Genomic DNA, 18,955 nt, shown 5'->3' on the forward strand with positions numbered 1-18,955 from the left:
CCCCTGTATTAATTGTTAGCTTTATTAAGCCTCATTTGATGCTCACAAAACACGGCATGCAAGGATCGCTCACTTGGTGATATTGAAAAGATGCTATCTGTAGTGTCTCAATAGCCAGTGACTACACAACAAAGCTTCAGACTCCAAGACTCCAAGCGTCTTACTTTTCAAGGGAGAGGGAAGCATGTGCAAGGGGGGGGGGGGAATCCAGATAATAAAACGAACAAGGAGAGAAACTGGATGAAGTCACTGCACTATAGAATTACCATGAGGAAGCACAACAGAGGCAGTATGCACAAATGGACTTAATTCACTCGGATCCTGCCTGCACCGTGAACAAGGGCCTTGATAGCTGAATGTGTGTCAGGAACTTCCCTACGGAAAAATAAGACCTGTGCAGCCAGGGTGTGATCTTCATTCGCACGACAACATGTGCAGTTTCCCTATGCGCTCACATCTTGCTGCTTTTAAAGCCTTATTTCATGGCATTTGGGTTTAGTGGTACTCAACAGACTGACCTGACCCTGAAAGGGCATCCAAATTATGGCAGATTTTATCCTCAAAAATGTCTTGCAAACATTTCACAGTGCGCTCACTGAGATCCACAGATGGCCCAGACTGCAAGAGACCCCAGACCACTGAGAAAATCTCTCTCAGATGACACTGTGAGGATCCAAGGATGGAGAATTCCTTCTGCACTGCCATACCGCCTCCGAGTAAACCGGACATTAGCTCTTATGAGTGTTGAATTCATGACACATGTTTGTGGATAAACCTAACGAGAAGCCAGCACTAAACCACTGAGTCACAATCTCTGCCACTGTTATAGAGTTTTTGTTTCTGCTGTCAGTCCTTGGCTTTCCCATAAGGTAGAAATCGTCTAAATAAATATTTCTTAGCACTCTTTGGCTGTCACACAAATTGGAGTTGATGTTAATTTCCTTTGTATTCCAACAGGAGCACTGGTTCTATTATTTCCTCCTATTTGTCCCCAATAAAAGCAAATTAGTCTAGGAAACTGTGACACCTGAAAAGAGAATTTATAAATTACTGTGTGAATAGATTTAAATAGCCGAGGAACACATTTCAAAAATGTGAGAATAACCGCAACCTATACTGCTTGACTAACTTCATTCTATGTAGCAATTAGCTGACATAGCAATCACAAATGAATTTGTAATGATAACTCCAACTCATAGCTACAGCTACTGTGAAAGTCTGAGGTCATTTCATGATGCAAGATGACGTCTGTTCTTTTGGAATGAAGGTTTAAAGCTCAGTGCCTTATCTGAAGTTCTTTGTCAGCAATACTGAGATCGGAAATGCCCTTCAATAAATTGGATAAAACTGAACCAAATCCTTAACAAAAGAATATCATGTTGGAGCTATCCTTTAATTTGTAATTGAAAAATTATTCTAAGAGTACTCCAGTTGTCTTAATATAATGATCACAGTCCACTAGAGTTAATTATGCTTATGGCAACTGATTTTAAAGGGGCTTTTGGACTGTGGTCATGTGTGTGCAGTCTAAATGCAAAAGAACATGGAGCTGCATGTAAAAGATAAAACTAATTATGCTTTCCCTTCTCTTCCCATTTTTAACACTTCAAAATAATATTTCTGTTTAATGCATTATCATTAAAAAGAAAACATTCTGTTCTCATGTCTGTTATTGACTTTATATAAAAGCAATTTTATACAAGCCTTATACACACTTGGTAGTCTGGTTCACACTTAACACTAAGCAATAGTTTAACAAACCATGAATTAACTACAGATTATCCCATGGGCAAGCAAGCCATGACTTGTTTCATGGGCATCCACAGATTTTTCTGGGGTGGGGGGGGGGGAAATAAATGCTCCAAATAAGCAAACATACATACATAACTAGCATCAGAGAACAGGGGCTACCATTTCTGGTAGATCAGATCCTTTAACATACCTTTCAAACAGTCCTGGGCTGGACAGACAGAAAAGTTTCTCAGTTTTAAACTATACCGAGCAATGTGTTTTAATATGAACTTGTGATTCTGAACAATAACAAAGCTAGCTCCAATAATTCATATCTTATCCCTATGCCTGTGGGGCATTTTCCCCTTGCCCCACTTGCTCCTCTTCAGAGTTTTCAAGGAGATTAATAGCAGTGGGAGGATCCCACTGTAATTCAGGAATAGAGTTTTATAGAAGAGGTGGAGGTGGTTGTGGATGAAAGCACCGATCTGTCTTGCATATATTGCTGTGCTACACAGTTCCTAGGCTGACACAATTGTTGGAGGAGACGTGCACATATTTCCAGGGGCGTAGGAAGGGGGGTGGCGGTGGGGCAGACCGCCCCCGGGTGCCCTCACTGAGGGGGGGTGACATTCAGCACGCTGTGTGACCGCGGATCTCAAGCCTACCCCGAGCCGTTGGGGTAAGGGGGTAGATGTGTCGCTTTGCCAGCAGCATTCCCCTGTTATGTACTGAGTTGAATAGGATCCAAAAGGCAACAGTCTGATTGGTCCTAGAACAATAGGATCCAGAATGCAGCAGCCTGATTGGTCCTAGAACAATAGGATCCAGAATGCAGCAGTCTGATTGGTCCACAGGAGCCACCCAATCCAGCTCCAGGTGGAAGGGAATCTGCAACCTGATTGGCCTACAGGAGAAACCCAGAATTAGCCAATCACATGGGGCCCATTGTGTAAATAATGTATATAAGGCAGACATTCTGGGGGAACTTCCATTCCTCCTCACCACTATGAGCTGAATAAAGAGCATGAAATCCACACTCGACTCCAAGTATATTTCACCCCCCCCCCTTCCCCCTTTGTTTTGACAGCTTGGGGAGGCTTGGGAGTCACGGGCAGGTGCTATGCCAAATGTCCGCCATGGGCTGCTTACTCTGCCCCCGGCTGCAGGGTGTGCATGCTGCTCCAGGCACCTGAGTGGCTATCCCGTGCCTGGGAGGGCACCCTCTGCACCACGCTCCCCTCGGGAGCACGCCCACCCTGGGCAGAGTGGGCATATGCTCCACCGCTGCATATTGCCTCCACAGTGCATTCCATAAGGCAGTTTGCCTTTCAATTAAGGAAGCTCTCTGTGCCATGTGCCTCTCAAAGGCAGCTCATAGCTGCTGCCATGGACTCCAAACATGTGTTCACAGCTTACTCACTTTTTCTCTAAATTTGATAATAATAATAATTTGTTTATACGCTGCCCATCTGACTGGGCTGCCCCAGCCGCTCTGGGTGGCTCCCAACAAAAATAATAAAAACACGATACAACATCAAATGCTAAAAACTTTCCTAAGAGGCCTTCAGATGCCTTTTTAAAATCACATGTCCCAAATGGTACTAGCTTTCTTCATAGCTGGGAGTTGCCTTGATCATTTTGGTTTGGGTGTGGTCATTGGCCATGGAGGGTGATAACTGCACATCATGATGCATGCCATAGCTTTGTGGAAGTGCGCTAGAATGTCGACTTTTTAAAGGAATACCTCAGAACCGCTAGTACTGAAAGACCACATCTTAAACAACTACTTAATGCACATATTCACCCCCAGGTTACCAAGGTCAGCCAAGGGAGTGAGACTTCCAGGCACTGCATTAATTGTTCTCTAGGTAACTGAACAAAGCTATTACCCTAAAGTTGCAAGCTGAAGTAACAGGCTTTGTTTTTATTGGTCAGGCTTTACTGTTGATTGAGCCGTTTCTTACCCCTCTAGGATTTCACAGTGTTACCCGCAGAAGTGTGAACTTTTGAAACCTTAGCAGCTTTAAATGTATAAACTACGGCAGTCTTAATTCTTTCCCTCTGAGAAGCTATCCCATTACAGTGGTACCTCGGGTTACATACGCTTCAGGTTACAGACTCTGCTAACCCAGAAATAGTACCTCGGGTTAAGAACTTTGCAGCAGGAGGCCCCATTAGCTAAAGTGGTGCTTCAGGTTAAGAACACTTTCAGGTTAAGAACGGACCTCCGGAACGAATTAAGTACTTAACCCGAGGTACCACTGTACATAAACAATTTTAAGAAAGGCGCTTTTGACTGCCATTGTGTCCTTTTCCGTGGTATATTCCTGCTTTCCTATTTATCCCTTTAGAGATGGAAGCTGGGCAGAGTGGACAGCGGTCTCTTTAAACTTCCCTCACCTCATAGTCCAGCAGCCGCAAAGCAAACCTGTCTGCCTGGCTAGGGAGGGCCTCTCCTGGAGGAGGGAGGGCGGGGCGAGGAAAAGAGCCTGTTGCCAGGCAGCGTTTGGAGTGAGGTCTTCTTCAGGAAAAGTTCAAAAGCAAACAGCTTAGCCTGGAAACAGTTTTGTTTCCCAAGCGCTTTTGCCTCACGCCATGTGGCCTGGCGAGTGACTTCAGCAGGGTGGCGAAACCAGGTTCAAGAATGGGGACCCAGGTTCACGTGGGTTTCAGGATACAGAGGCAAGGGAAAACTGAGTGTAGTCGGACACACACTCTGGACTTTAAGAAGGCCAATTTGGAAAACCTGAACGAGCTACTGTGTGTGATCCTGTGGTCAGAAATACTCAGTGAGAAGGGAGTCCAATAAGGATGGGAGTTTCTAAAAGGAGAAATATTGAAGGCACAAATGTGGACCATACCAACAAGAAAGAAAAGTGGGAGGCAGTTGAGAAAACCAGTGTGGCTGCATAAGGAGATGACAGATGAGCTGAGAGTAAAGAAGGGCATGTACAGTGGTACCTCAGGTTACAGACGCTTCAGGTTACAGACTCTGCTAACCCAGAAATAGTACCTCGGGTTAAGAATTTTGCTTCAGGATGAGAACAGAAATCATGCTCTGGTGGTGCGGCAGCAGCGGGAGGCCCCATTAGCTAAAGTGGTACCTCAGGTTAAGAACAGTTTCAGGTTAAGAACGAACCTCCAGAACGAATTAAGTTCTTAACCAGAGGTAGCACTGTATAAGAAATAGAAGAAAGGGGAAATCACAAAGAAGAGTATACATGAGTAGCCAACAGTTGCAGGGGGAAAGTTGGGCTGGCTAAAGCTCAGAATGAGCTCGGGCTTGCAAGAGAGGTTAAAAATCATAAACAAAAGGTTTCTTCTGCTATGTCCGAAGGAAGAGGAAGAACAAGCAAGCTAACAAAATGAATTTCACTCTATTCTGCCTTGGTCAGACCACACTTGGAATACTTTGTCCAATTCTGGGCACCACAATTTAAGAAGGATGTTGACAAGCTGGAACATGTGCAGAGAAGGGCAACCAAGATGATCAAGGGTCTGGAAACAGACTTATGAGGAGCTCTTGAAGGAGCTGGTTATGTTTAACCTGGAAAAAAGGAGGCTGAGAGGAGATATGACAGCCATCTTCAAATATATTAAGGGCTGTCATATGGAGGAGGGAATATGCCTGTTTTCTCCTGCTCTGGAAGGTAGGAGTTGAACCAATGTCTTCAAGCTGCAGGAAAGGAGATTCCGATCAAACATTCGAAAACATTCGAAAAAACAGTAGCTGTTCAGCAGTGGAACAGACTCCCATGAGAGGTGGTGGACTTGCCTACCCTGGAGGTTTTTAAACAGAGGTTGGATGGCCATCAGCCATGGACGCTTTAGCTTAGATTCCTGCATTGCAGGGGGTTGGACTAGATGACCCTCGAGGTCCCTTCCAATTCTAAGATTCTATGATTCTAATGTCAACTATAGTTAAAACAAACCAAAGTTTGTAAGCAAACAATCAACCAACCATGGTGTCTGATCACGGTTTGTAGGAAGATAACAGGCTACAGTTGTGGCACTAGGTAGTGTTCAGATACTTAAACAATACTTTAATAAACAGTGGTTTAAGATTACATACACTAAGAATAAACTCTAAAGAACTCACTGGCGCTTACTTCTGAATAAAAATGATTAGCACTCTGGTTCATATCCTCTTTGTCCACCATAACAGCTGCTCATTCTTTATTTCACTTTCCTTTCAATATTTTTTTTCTATTTATTTAAGTACTAACTGTAGATCCTTGGATACTGGAACATAATTGTTTTGTACATTACTGAGGCCTTGTTGCAGAATACTTGTTGGTGTCTGTAGAAAGCAAGTGCCTACATGACATTCAGACACCCGTTGTGTCTGCAAATGGTTGTGGATGGAATGCTTGACACTTAAATAGCCCTAAGTCAAACTCTATATTGTGGAAACATTTTGAACACTTGCAATTCATGCCTGACCTGGGGCTAGTAATGTGTATCAAGAATTCCAACAACGGGTTTTCAGTGAGTGACTTGCATAAGCAATTTTAGTGGTTTTAAATCCAATCAGACTATCTTATGGTTTTCCATTCACAAACAGCTGCTGTAGTTAGCCATAAGCTTTCTGCAAAATATTAATGAAAAGGAAGGCAAGAAGCTGTTTAACCAAAGAGTAGCAATTCAGGAGGGGATATACAGTCTTCATCTTCCCATGAACGTAATATAAAAATTGATCTATGCAAGCCAGAATTCTGTTTCCAGCAGATGCCACCCAGATGCATGGAGGAAAAACCCATAGCTGGGTATGTAACAGATAGTCACTCCCTCTTACCTACCTATATGAAAAAATCCTCTCTCTCCCACTTCCTTCTTTCCATTTAAACTTCTCCTGTCCACAAAGAACCTCCCAAAATCCATCCTTCTATAACACAACAGGTATGCAATACTGTGCTTTAGGCAGCAATCTAAAGTAGGGCTGAAAATAAGTCACACTGGAGACTTATTTCAAAGAAACCTGTGTGTTTCATCTAAGGAGGATAGGGACAGACCTGGTCTTGTGTTTTCAGAGATAGGGAATCAGCCATTATTATGCTTCTTGTTCCCAGCAGACTTTGGTGCAACCTGATACCTGTACAGGACCTCAAGAGTGTAATCCAAATGTCTGCTACCTCCTCCCTCATTCAGTTTTAAGATTGTGCAGAGATGTAGACTCCATGGCTTCAACAGCAGTTGTTTTCTCTCCTAACTGCCACCCTGTCGCCCAGTCCATTGCTTTGTTTCAAGAGTTCTGAAGAACTCAAAAGTTTGCACAGCATTTTCTGTAATTTTGGTTGGCTTAATGAAAGTCTCACTCCAATACAGATTGGAGCATTTTTCTTATGGGCCAATGTGCCTCCCTTTACTTTCTATTAAATATGAGTAAATGTACTCATAAATCACTAACGTTTATTGATTAATTAACACTATTTTATTGAAAAGTTGAAGGCAACCTTGTTCTCTTTTGTGCCAGATGCCCTTGCGCTACCAAACTGCCAAATTTTATATTCCAGTTATTGAGTTAAAGTGTTATTTCATACAGTTAAAACTGATCTTTCTCTTTTGTGAATTTCAAAATACAAATGTGTATTGTTTTAATGGCCTGATACACAAACTGTACTTTGACAAAATTCAATAATATAAGAATTATAATTTTCAGTGGCACAGCTGTTCCAAATTTGGAGAAAAAACAAAGAGGAACCATTAACTGGATCAATTAGATAGAGGAATATAGGGGAATGGGTAAAAGTACTGCAGGTTAAAATATCTTTAAAAGGTGTCATGAAACAAAGGTTGGGGGATTCCCACCCTTTTCTCTGTGGCTTCTTTATGTTCTCAGCTATAATTATAAAAACAATTCATCCCAATTATCACGACTAAAATGTCAACTTCAGCTAGTTGTCAGAAAGGCTTTTAAAAAAATAGAATGCTGTTCTCCTCAAAGCGGAAGAGATGATGATTATTTGTCAAATTTCTATGCTGCCCTTCATCCTCAGATCACAGGGTGGTTTACAATATCAAAACACAAAAAACCACACCATAGTAACAATACCACCCCACGCCCCTTGCAGTTTAAAAGGCCATAACTTGTTTAATTAGCCAAATGCTTGGGAGAAGAGGAATGTTTTTGCCTGGTGCCTAAAGATATGCAACAAAGGTGTCAGGCAAGTGTCCCTGAGGACAGCACTCCACAAGCGGGGAGCCACTGCAGAAAAGGCCTGTTCTCATGTTGCAGTCCTCCAAACCTCTCACAGAGGAGACACATCTCAGCATCTGGATTGGTTCATATGGGGAATGGCAGCACTTAAGATATTGTGGTCCTGACAGGTTTAAGGCCTTATAGGACGAAACCAGCACTTTGATTTGGGCATGGAAACTAACTGGCAGCCAGTGCAGTTGAGCCAGTCTTCCGCTTGTCTTTAAGCCGTCTCCCAGCTTGCTTCCCCGCCCTAAGCTCTGGAGTGTACCAGGAAGCTAAATGGGCTCCACAAAGCAGGGGAGGGTGCTCAGGAATGATCACATCAATGGCCGAAGCCATTCAGATGTTCCAGGGGTTGGCCAGGGCTTCAACAGGACTGCCAGTCATATCAGTCTGAAAATCCCCCAGAGCTGTTTGGAAACCCATTGGATCCATCAGCCTCCCCTCTGAGGGTACACTACCCTGATAGTTCCCTGGCCTCTGCAAAGAAGAAAAGGCGCCGAAAGCCTAAATCTCAACAGGAAATGATCTGACCATGACTAGGAACTGATGTCAATATTTCCCAATTTCAGATGACCCTCTTCCTGCCCAGTTGAGAAAACAAGATTCAGAGTGTGGCCTGCCACATATGTTGGGCTGATGACATGTTGGGACAGCCCCATGGTTGTCATGACAGTCATGAAGTCCCAAGCCACACCAGAACCAGTCACCTCAACATGGATTTCCCCCGAAACCAACATTCTGGGAGTCCTCAACCATGCCTCCGAGACCAACTCTGCCAGCTCGGGCAAGGAGACTGCTTGGCAGCAAGGCAGTAAATTAGCAGAATCTCTAATCTGTCCCATTTGCTCAATGTCAGGAACACACACTCTAGATTCCCACAACTGGACAGAGAGCCCAGAGAGAGAGATGGAATCTCTATAGACTACAGCAATTCTCCCTCTCCATCCCTCAGCTCTGCCCTGATGCTGCACTGAGGACCCAGGTGGGCACAGCTGGGTGAGACCAATTCCACCCTGCTCACCCACACAGGTCTCAGTAATGGGTGAGGCGGCTTCCTCATCCATAATCAGATCATGCCTAGCCCTACCATGTACCACTGTAATTGTCCCCACCCCACCCCCCACTCTCCCCTGCTCCTGTCCTCCCAGGCACATCCTCCCTCCATCAAGAAAAATAAGAAAAATCCACACAGATTGAAATCAGTTGAAACAATTAAAAACAGTTAAAAGATTGGCCCTGTCTCCTAGATCTGAGAAAATATGGGAACCCAATGGGATCTGGCATATTTTAAATATACAGTATTGTACTTCTTAGGATTGCCCTGGGAATATTATCAACTCTTAGAGGAGAGCGACAAACCTGTAAACTGAATGACACCAACCAGCCCAGTCAGTGAAGGGTTAATTCCAGGTCAGGTGTGCCCTGCCCCGCTCTTTTGAACTGTGTCCCTCCCTACTGTGCAACCAAACCAAGCAGGGCTAGGCACTTTGCATCGGGTACTTTATCAGGAAGGCGGAGCCTGAATGATCGCATCTCTTCGACCTATCGCAGCTGCCGCTTCTTGCGGTTTGGACCGACAAAAAAAAAACACACACAAGGAAAGAAGTGGGGGCGTCAATGCTTCGGTGTGAATCAAATACTGCGAAACGACAAGGCGGAGCGAAGGCTTGACGGGCTCAAATCCCCACCAATACCTACCAGCGACTGGGGCCGAAGCAGCCTATGCGCCCGCGAGGCTTGAAGTAGGGAAGGAGAGAGGGTAGCGAAGGAGGTGGGAGTTGTTGTCAGGGAGTAGGAGGCAGCTCTGCTTGGCGGCTGAGGAGGAGCTGAAGGGAGGCGGCCGCGGGTAGCAGGTGAGAGCGAGCGGCGGAGCGAGCGAGCGGCGGCCGGGCCCGGTAGGCGCTTGGCTGAGGGAAGGGGCTTCCGCGGACGACGAGGCGCGGTTCCTTCCTCCCTGCCCGGCAGGGAGAGCGGCGGGGCGACCTGTGGCGGAAGGCCCGAGCTCCTGGGTGCGGGGCTGGTCGGCTCCGAAGCCGTGTGGGTGAGCCTCGAAAGGGGAAGGGAGGAAGGAAGGAGGTGCGGGGCTGCTGCGCTCAAGAGGAGGCGGCGGGGAAGGCGGCCGCGGGGAATCCGGGAATGGGGAGAAGCGGGCTCCCGGAGTACGTGTGAATGGGAAGTAGCGTGCAAGGGAAGGTGCGAGTGCGGGGTCTGCTCGAAGGGGAGGTCGGGCGAGGTGCCGGAGGGAGGTGGAGCGCTCGAGGAGCCCGGGAAAGGAAGGGGCCGGGTGGGCGTCTCTCGGCTTCATACATATATATATCTGTATATAATGGTCGGCTGGGCTAGAGGCTGAACCTGGGCGAGGATCTGCGGCGGGTGGCCCAGGAATGCGGGCGGATGAGGAGCCCTGCGGAAGGGAGGAAGGAAGGAGGAGAGAGGGAGAGGCGGATAGTGCAGGAAGCGGCGAGGAGGGAGGGAGAGGCAGAAGCGCCGCTCTCGCATCCCCGGGAGCGGAGGGACCTCGGCGGGCGAAGCTGCCCTGCCGCCCCTTCCCGGCTTCCGGGGTGCCTGCCTGCCTGCCTGGGACTGGCCTCCCTTCCAGGCCCCGCTTGGTTTGGGGAGTTAGGGATTCCTGAAGGAATGTGGCCAACTGGCTTCCTCTCCTCGGAGTATATCTGCCCTATATTTCATTCTGTCTCCGGGACTACTTGTTTGTAAATGAAGCCTTTTTGCAGAATCCTGGTTTTGCAACCCCTGGAAAAGGGGGCGGCGGCGGGAAAGAGCTGATAAGCTAATTGAGCGAAGCGCCGTCCCACCTATTCTTACTTGGCTTTGTGCGAAGCAGAATTGATGTGTGTTAGGATTAAAATCAACGGGGTTAAACTTCGAAAAATTGGGTGTTGGCACTGGCAATATGATTACTTTGGTCTTTAAAGGAGAGCTTCATTTCCTTTTTATGGCTTTCTGTCGGGATGTTGGGCGCAAAGCAAGTGTATATCTTTTTAAAGAAGAGGATTAATATTAATACAAAGTGCAACAATTACGGAATCATAAAATACTAGGTTTGTGTGTCATGTTTCCAAATAACAAAATACTCGAGTTTTTTTTATCCTTTCTATGAGTACTTATTGTGAAATGATGTGTCTATTTGCCTTGTAATGTCTTCCAGCAGCTCTCATCTAGAACTCCTTCATCCACAAGATTTATGTAACCTGCTCATTAATTTTTCATAAAGCTCTAAAAGTTTCTGGTAGAATTTATTCTGTTTAATGTGTAGGTTGTTGTGTCTTCCAAGACTCTTATAAAAGCACTTATAAGGATTTGTTATTTGGTTGTAATCAGCTATTTGTCTTAATAATAATAATAGTTTTATTATTTATACCCCACCCATCTGGCTGGGTTTTCCCAGCCACTCTTAAACATTTTGTGGTCCTCAAATTGTGTGTGTGGCATCTTTAGCAAAGATGTTTAGGAATACAGTTGAACCATAAGGCATTTGTATCTGGTTATTCTCTGCTGCAAAAGTGTGCATGTTACGCATATTTCACTTCTCCAATCCTTGGGCTTGTTCTGTAGTTAAAATCATGATAGGTCTCTTAAGGCCAACTGCTATTTAATGTTTGACATAGTAAAAGAGTGCTGATCTGTACAGTTTTTCCACTGGATTGTTGCAATGTTTTTCCATTCTTTCCTTCTTGGCCATTCTTTATGGAAACACTAAATCAGTGACATCACTCATGTGAGCAAAATAAAACCATAAATTGTCTGTTCCTCCTTAGTTCAATCCTTGTCCTTTATCATATTAACTTCTTTAATCTACAGATAAATAGACAGTGGGGTGGGGAAAGTTGCTGTTACACAAGTTCTGTACAAAGAGTGGCAAAGCCAAGATGCATAGTGAAAACTTTCTGTCACTGAAGCCTCCTTGGCTCAGACATTTGCACTCTTTTAATAGAAAATACATAGAGACAAGGAGAATAATTTCCACAGTGATGTGATGCATCTTCCAAAGTTTTATTTGCCTAATCAGATTTAAGTTCTTAATTCAGTAGTGTGTATAATATATATTACCCTGTGTTGCCTGGAGCATCATTTGTGCAAACACTCTAGGTACCTTATTGCAACAATGTAATACCGGTTTAATTAAATTCAAGCTATAGTCTAGCAAGGGTTTTGTTTTTGTTTTTTGCATTATTTTTAAAGACTTACTGTGTTCAACCTTGCAAATAAGCTCACAAAAGTTACTAGCCCACATAAATATTATCTAGCCCAGGGGTCGGCAACCTTTTTCAGCCTTGGGCTGGTCCACTGTTCCTCAGACCATGTGGTATTGTGTGTGTGTGGGAGAGAAATGAACGAATTCCTGTGCCCCACAAATAACCCAGAGATGCATTTTAAATAAAAGCACACATTCTACTCATGAAGAAACACCAGGCAGGCCCTACAAATAACCCAGATATGAATTTTAAATAAAAGGACACATTCTACTCATGTAAAAACACGCTGATTCCCGGACTGTCCACAGGCCGGATTGAGAAGGCGATTGGGCTGCATCCGGACCCAGAGCCTTAGGTTGCCTACCCCTGATCTAGCCTGTCAACTTGCCCACACACAGTTTTAAGAAAAAAAGAGCCAAGCTTTTTGGCTCTCTTCATCATGGAGTGAGCAAGAGGCTGTATCAAGCCTTGGTTAGTCCATGAAGGAGATGGGATGGAAGTGGAATATTTTGTAATCTTAAATTTAGGAGATTTTTATGTTGTGGAAGTATTGGTGGGAAGATATGACTTACTGATATTATCTTGCACTCTGTTTAAAGCAGCACAATTGGGGACTGGTACATCAAACAATCCATTTGAAGTGCTCTGTCTAAAGTCTTGCTGGCAGAAGATACAATATTAAGTAACTTTACTACTCTATTTTAGGAGAATGAATCTTATCAGATAGCGTCTTTTAATCCTGAGCCATTTTTGAAGATTTTATAGGCTCTAGAGTACTCTGGAATAGGGTATTGTCAATACCCAGATCAACAAAACAGATATCAGCAATACAAACGTTTATTGGCTAATATATTTTATTGGAGAAATAAAATATTGGACAAAATATTACATTGGGAGAACAATTTCATGACTCTAAATGAAAATATATTGCAAGTTTAGTCTGTTGATGACCTTCCTTGTTCCGCACACTTGCATTGCCTAAAAAAGGGGCCTTATATAGGAACAAGTGCTGTAACTAATGTGCTATTGTAATGAAAGTAGATTGCATGCTATACCAGAATTCCCTTATTGTCTGCTGTCTAAACATAGTGATGAATATAGGTAAACTGTCTTTCTGGACTTCAAATATTCTATACTCCGTAGCTCTCTTCTGGCATTAACTGGCTTGAAGAGACAACATACCAGTGAATACCAGTTTCTGGAAATAGCAAGACAGCAGAATGCTTTTGTTCTCGGGTCCTGTTTGCAGACTTCTCACTGGCATCTGGTTGGCCCTGTGAGAACAGAACGTTGGACTAAATGGGCCTTTGTTCGAATCCAGAAGTCTCTTATTTTCTTTACCGTGAAGTAAAGAAAATAAAGAAGAGGCAATCTTCGGTTGCCTCTTCCCTCCCCTGACCATGTAGCTCTCCCATTCTCTCTTATGATGAGGATAAAGTACTGTAGTGAAGAAGCTTTTTTTATCTGTGGAAGTGCCCTGTGCATGGGAAAATAATGAACTTCCGAGATTCTCTATCTGTGTAGGCCCTCCACAGAATCAAAGGTTTATCTTCATTATGAAAGAGACTAAAAGATTTGTGTGTATTTGCGGGCGGAGTGAAACATGTGGTCTCAATATACACCTATATTGCTTCTTCAAGTTAGTAATGGTTAAGGGTGGTGGTTATTTTTATATTATTCTTTGCCCACTGTAATCACAGACTCCTGTTTCAAGCATGGCAGGACCATGCAACCATCGTACCAAATTGTTGGCATTGGTGAAGAGATCTACAGGGAGCACCCTATCTGCAGATTATCTTGTGTTTGGGATACTGATACAGATCTGGTGTTTCCCTGCCTAGTCAAACCCTTCCTTTCTGTAGTTGCTACTATTAAACAATTAGGAATCTGAAATCTTTGCTAGTCTACTGCAGAATAACCAAAGATCTCGCTGTTGATCCAAATCTACCTTCTGGCCACCCTGATTCAGGCAGGTTCAGAGAGTTGTCAACCCACCTGAAAGCTACACTTACCAATATAGTGTTACTTCTAACTGTCCTGTCTGAGTACAGCTGAGTACATGTTGAAGTTTCAGCAAATAGGTTTCAACATTTTGAATACTGTCTTCTGAAATTATATTTTGCTTCTCATGCAAGAATAATATAATTACAATTTTTTGTGATATATATTGACTTATAAAAACTGGAAATGTTATTTTCTGTAGTTCTCTATTATAGCAAATTACAGTTATGGATGAAGGATAGTAAGTCATTACACATTACTTATATGTTTTATAACTTTAAACTCTTATTTAGAATTTTAAAGCCATCTAGTTTGCCAACTATAAAATTCCTGAAAAACCTTGGCTGGCTAATGTCTCTCTTTTTTTTCTTGGAAAAAGCTGAGACAGTTCTGTGGAAAATCACTAAATCAACATTTTCCCCCTCATGCAAACCTGGTATGCTTCTGAGTTGTACTGACTTTTTGTAATTCTGCGTCTGCAAACTGCAGCATTCCCAGAAGGAATAGTTCTGGGTATTTTGTTCTGCTAGTTTTGAAAAGCTTAGAACTATTGCCTTTACAGAATTCGCTGGTGGGAAACTTTATTGATGGACACCTGTATATTTAATATCTTACACTTTTAAAATGAATTATCTGCCTTTATCTCCTACTAAACATATATTTATATCTGATATTGGTTAATCTTGAAATGTGGTGAGGCTTATAGCCTGATTCTGTGCATATTTGCTCAGAAGTATATTCCGCTGAGTAATACATCTTATTTGACCATAACACACTAATATATTCATACAAATGGGACTTTACTACCAAGTAAGTGTGTATAGAAATGCAGCCTTGCTTTGTGTAATGTAGAAGATCTTACGTTTCACCCAAGAAAATAATGTGTCAGGTGCATTTAACTTTGATTTATATTTTGCCTAAAGCTGCATTCTTGGTTTCTGCCACTGAAGAAGCAGGAAGCTAGTGGTAGACTAGGTAAAGTCAATTGATAGTGGCAGTGCAGTTTTCAGAAACTTTTCCAGTACCTTCAATTAATTGGGATTTGATTTAGCATTTGTCTTAAAAGCAAAAAAGTAAATACTGTTTTTTTGTTTAACTATTAACTTTGTTAAACTATTTGTTTAACTTTTCAGTACACGAAAGTAGTTTAGCTGAAATATTTTATATAGACCAAATAAAAAATGCACACTTAATGTGGTTTAAATGTTCATAGAAATTCACATCTGTGCTTTGAAATGTATTGTACTTTTCTCAAACGAAACAACTCAGTAGCATATACTTAACATTGTTCAAATGATAAGAAAATAATTTGGGCACTGTCAGCTGTTAATATGGTAGGAATACATCTTGTTTGACCATAAGCATAAGCCATAACAAAACTAACATAGTCATACAAAATAAAATTCATGAACAGTGTCTGCATAAGATATAGCTTTAGCGAGTCTAGAAAGCTGTTCATAATAGATACAGGTATGCTTCCTAGGGATAGTCACCTGAAAAAAGTTAATGGCTCAATTTGACAAAATCGATTGTTGCAAATCTTCTAAACAATGTATTTTTGGAGAAATATGTGATATATCCCCCCACAAAATATTTCACTCTGTACGTCTTCTGTAAAGAAGCAGAGGACTCATATTTAGCACATTGATGCCTGACAGTACAGGATCTAGTATACACGGCATCTACTGTATTTAGGAGGGTGATCTTGGCCACAGTAGAATGCTTTCTGGACTGCTTTGCGCATCACATTAAACCATAGTTAAAAGCAAACTGTGGTGTAATGTTAATGTGTTATGTGCATGCTGCTGAAATGTCCTCGTTCGGCTCTCACTGCCACTGCACCTCTGGGAAACAAACCAGAGTGACCTTTAGTGATAACCAAAGATTGTCATTCACTTCCTGTGCATGGTTCGTTTGGAGAGAAACAAGCCATGAGCCTAGATTAAGAAGTCACAACAAGGTGGACTCCAGCTTGTTTCCCAGCAGCAGAATGAGAAATTTTAAGTTGTGTGATCACACTACTTTCTCATTAAATCATAGCTAATTTTAATTACGTTTTCGTTTGATGAACTATAACAGTGTGTGCCTAGGAACCCTTAGGAAAGGGTTGCAATAAATGGTGCTAGTTTTAAAAAATATTCGTTGCAATTTCAACACATCAAATATGAAACACTATTCACACAGAAAGAACCTGGGTGAACCATAAGACAACTAGGTATCTAGAAAGTATTAGTAATGGATACTGTAAATCTATAGATTTACTACTGGTCTAACACCACAGTTGACAATTAAGAAGTTATGTTGAAGAAAACAGTGCCTCATTAAGTGGCTTTCTCAGTTACGACTTTTGAAGATTTGATGTTTAAAAAGAAAACAAAAGTTATCCCAAATATATGCCTTATTATGTACTTTGATTTACACAAGGGTAATAGTTTTGAGAAGAAAAGGATCACATTGCGGCTAGAGGATTTTTTGAGCAGGAATGGCATAAAATTGGCTATCAGGGGCCAGCAAGACCTACATTTGTAAACATAAGAGAATACTATTACAAATTGCTTTTCCAGTGGTATCTGACACCTCAAAGTTTGAATAATATATATATCTGGCATGAAGATAAAGGTTTGGATGCATGAATCCTCAAATGCAGATATAGGTGGCAACCATTTTGCACTATTGACACATGATTGCCAATGCGTGGGTCCCTTTGGACCTGGAAGAAGGCGGAACAGGGTGGTGTGGAATGCAATGGGCTTATGTATGTTCCGCTGATGCACATGGGGGTCAGGAACAGAACCCCTGCGCAAAATGGTCACTGCCTATATGGTAGTCTTGTCCTTTAATAACAAAATATGGGGGATAAGTTACAATATTAATCAAACTAGTTCATGCATTATGTTATAATTTTGGATCCTTTAACAAATCTGTTGGGCTGCTTAGATGACCAGATTAAACCTAAAAGATTGATATGGAACCTAATAGGTGCTGCCGTTATGTTAATAGTCCAAAAACAGAAGAACAAACTGAACAAGCTATTGCCTACAATTAAAATAATGGCTAGCTGAACTTTGGAAAGTGATGGAAATGCATAAACCTACAGAATGATGGAAGACAAAGGAAGGAAACTTTTTCGAAGTACCATATTTACTCAAGTCTAATGTGCCATCAAATCTAATGCACACCTCAATTTTCACTAAAAGCATTTGCTGGCGAATGTAAATGTGCTATTGAATCTAATGTGCACCTTAATTTTCATAATGTAATTTGGCCAAAAAAGGTGAGCATTAGCTTCAAGTAAATATGGTAAATGGCTTTCAGTGATTGAATATATGAAAGGTATGGATATGAAATATGGATATTATATATTTTTTTCTATATGGTAATAGCATATGGTCAGAACTGTATTTATTGTTTATGGACACAGCAAAATTTTGTATTAAAATTGTGATGTTTAAATCTGTGGTACAGATACATTCTGAATACAGTCTTATCCACATCTCAGATGGGGTACCCTAGTGTTATCACACTTTCTAGTGTTCTTATTTATGTGTGCACTTGAACTTGCAAGTTATGCATGTATCCTTGGAAACAGGGTTTTTGGCAATCTTTAATCTGAGTATGGCTGCATGCCATAGGGGTTATTACATTATGTTAATGCCCATTCACACTTGCTTGGGGGCACCAGTAAATTTGCAAGATAAATGTGGATAAAATGGTGTTCATGCAAAATGGCAGACACTTAAATAGTTTTGCAAGTTGAAGTGCTAATTGCAATGGTACGGAATGATAAAATGGTTACAAAATAATACAGGCTATCCAACAAAGTGATAAATCATTTAGTAATGCTCACAGATCACCCAGATCCACACTTCGTGTGCCAATAGTTTAAAACTGCTATTTAGGAAATAGAAATGGATGGATGGTAGAGAGCTGTCACAAATGGCAAATGGGAGGGTACTAGAGAACTGTCAGGGCTGCAGTGTGAGTCTAGGTGTGCCAAGGGGGGGGGGGCTCAAATGCTAATGCCTAGGCTTTGGACAATGTAAGAATAGCAAGACAGTGATATTTAGGAAATGAGGCAAAAGAAAGAAGGAGTAAAACACAACTAGTTAACCTGTCCTGAGAAAGAGAGAAAATAGTTTCTCTTGAGTTTCACTGTGACCTGTTTGTGTGATGTCACAGCTGTAGACTGAGGCTTTAGCAGGAGTTAAGTGTGAAGCCTTTTGGTGGGTGTGGTGGGTTCACTCCAAAACAGGTAGTTTTCAAGTTTACTGTATTTCCTAAGGGACCCAGGTCCAAGCATTGATGGGTTGGTCAAAAATAGCTCAAGGGTGACATTAGAAGGCTTGCCTAAGTCCGCTCACCATCCTAAGGTGGTTCCAAAAAAAGAAAAAAAGTACTTCCCTTAAGGGTGATCACAAAGCACCTACTAAAAGAACACCAGAATAATCTGAAAGAAAATTTAAAAGTATAGTAGTAAGGAAAAGGGGAAGGGAGGCAAGGGTAAAGGATCTAGCTAAGTTGTAAAGGTCTGCTCCTATAATACAGTGGTACCTTGGGTTAAGAACTTAATTCGTTCTGGAGGTCCGTTCTTAACCTGAAACTGTTCTTAACCTGAAGCACCACTTTAGCTAATGGGGCCTCCTGCTGCTGCTGCGCCGCCGGAGCACAATTTCTGTTCTTATCCTGGAGCAAAGTTCTTAACCTGAAGCACTATTAGCGGAGTATGTAACCTGAAGCGTATGTAACCTGAAGCGTATGTAACCTGAGGTACCACTGTAATAGAATTGAGTTGGCTTGGAGAAGA

The 18,955-nt window shown here is 42.3% G+C and overlaps 1 protein-coding gene across 11 annotated transcripts in view; it reads left to right on the top strand.

The window, feature by feature from the left end:
• Positions 1-9,455: 9,455 nt before the first annotated feature.
• NUMB (NUMB endocytic adaptor protein) overlaps positions 9,456-18,955 on the top strand; it is a 62,320-nt gene continuing 52,820 nt past the window's right edge. For 2 of the 11 annotated variants that reach the window (XM_083507838.1, XM_083507831.1), the window contains exon 1: positions 9,648-9,977. The gene's annotated coding sequence lies outside the window, so the exon portion shown is untranslated. Of the gene's footprint in view, positions 9,978-18,955 lie in introns of all 11 variants that reach the window. The other 9 variants (XM_083507837.1, XM_083507835.1, XM_083507834.1 and 6 more) reach the window with 7 other exon arrangements.

Source organism: Podarcis liolepis, assembly GCF_965112155.1.
Source record: "Podarcis liolepis genome assembly, chromosome: 1".
Classification (NCBI taxonomy): Eukaryota; Metazoa; Chordata; class Lepidosauria; order Squamata; family Lacertidae; genus Podarcis; species Podarcis liolepis.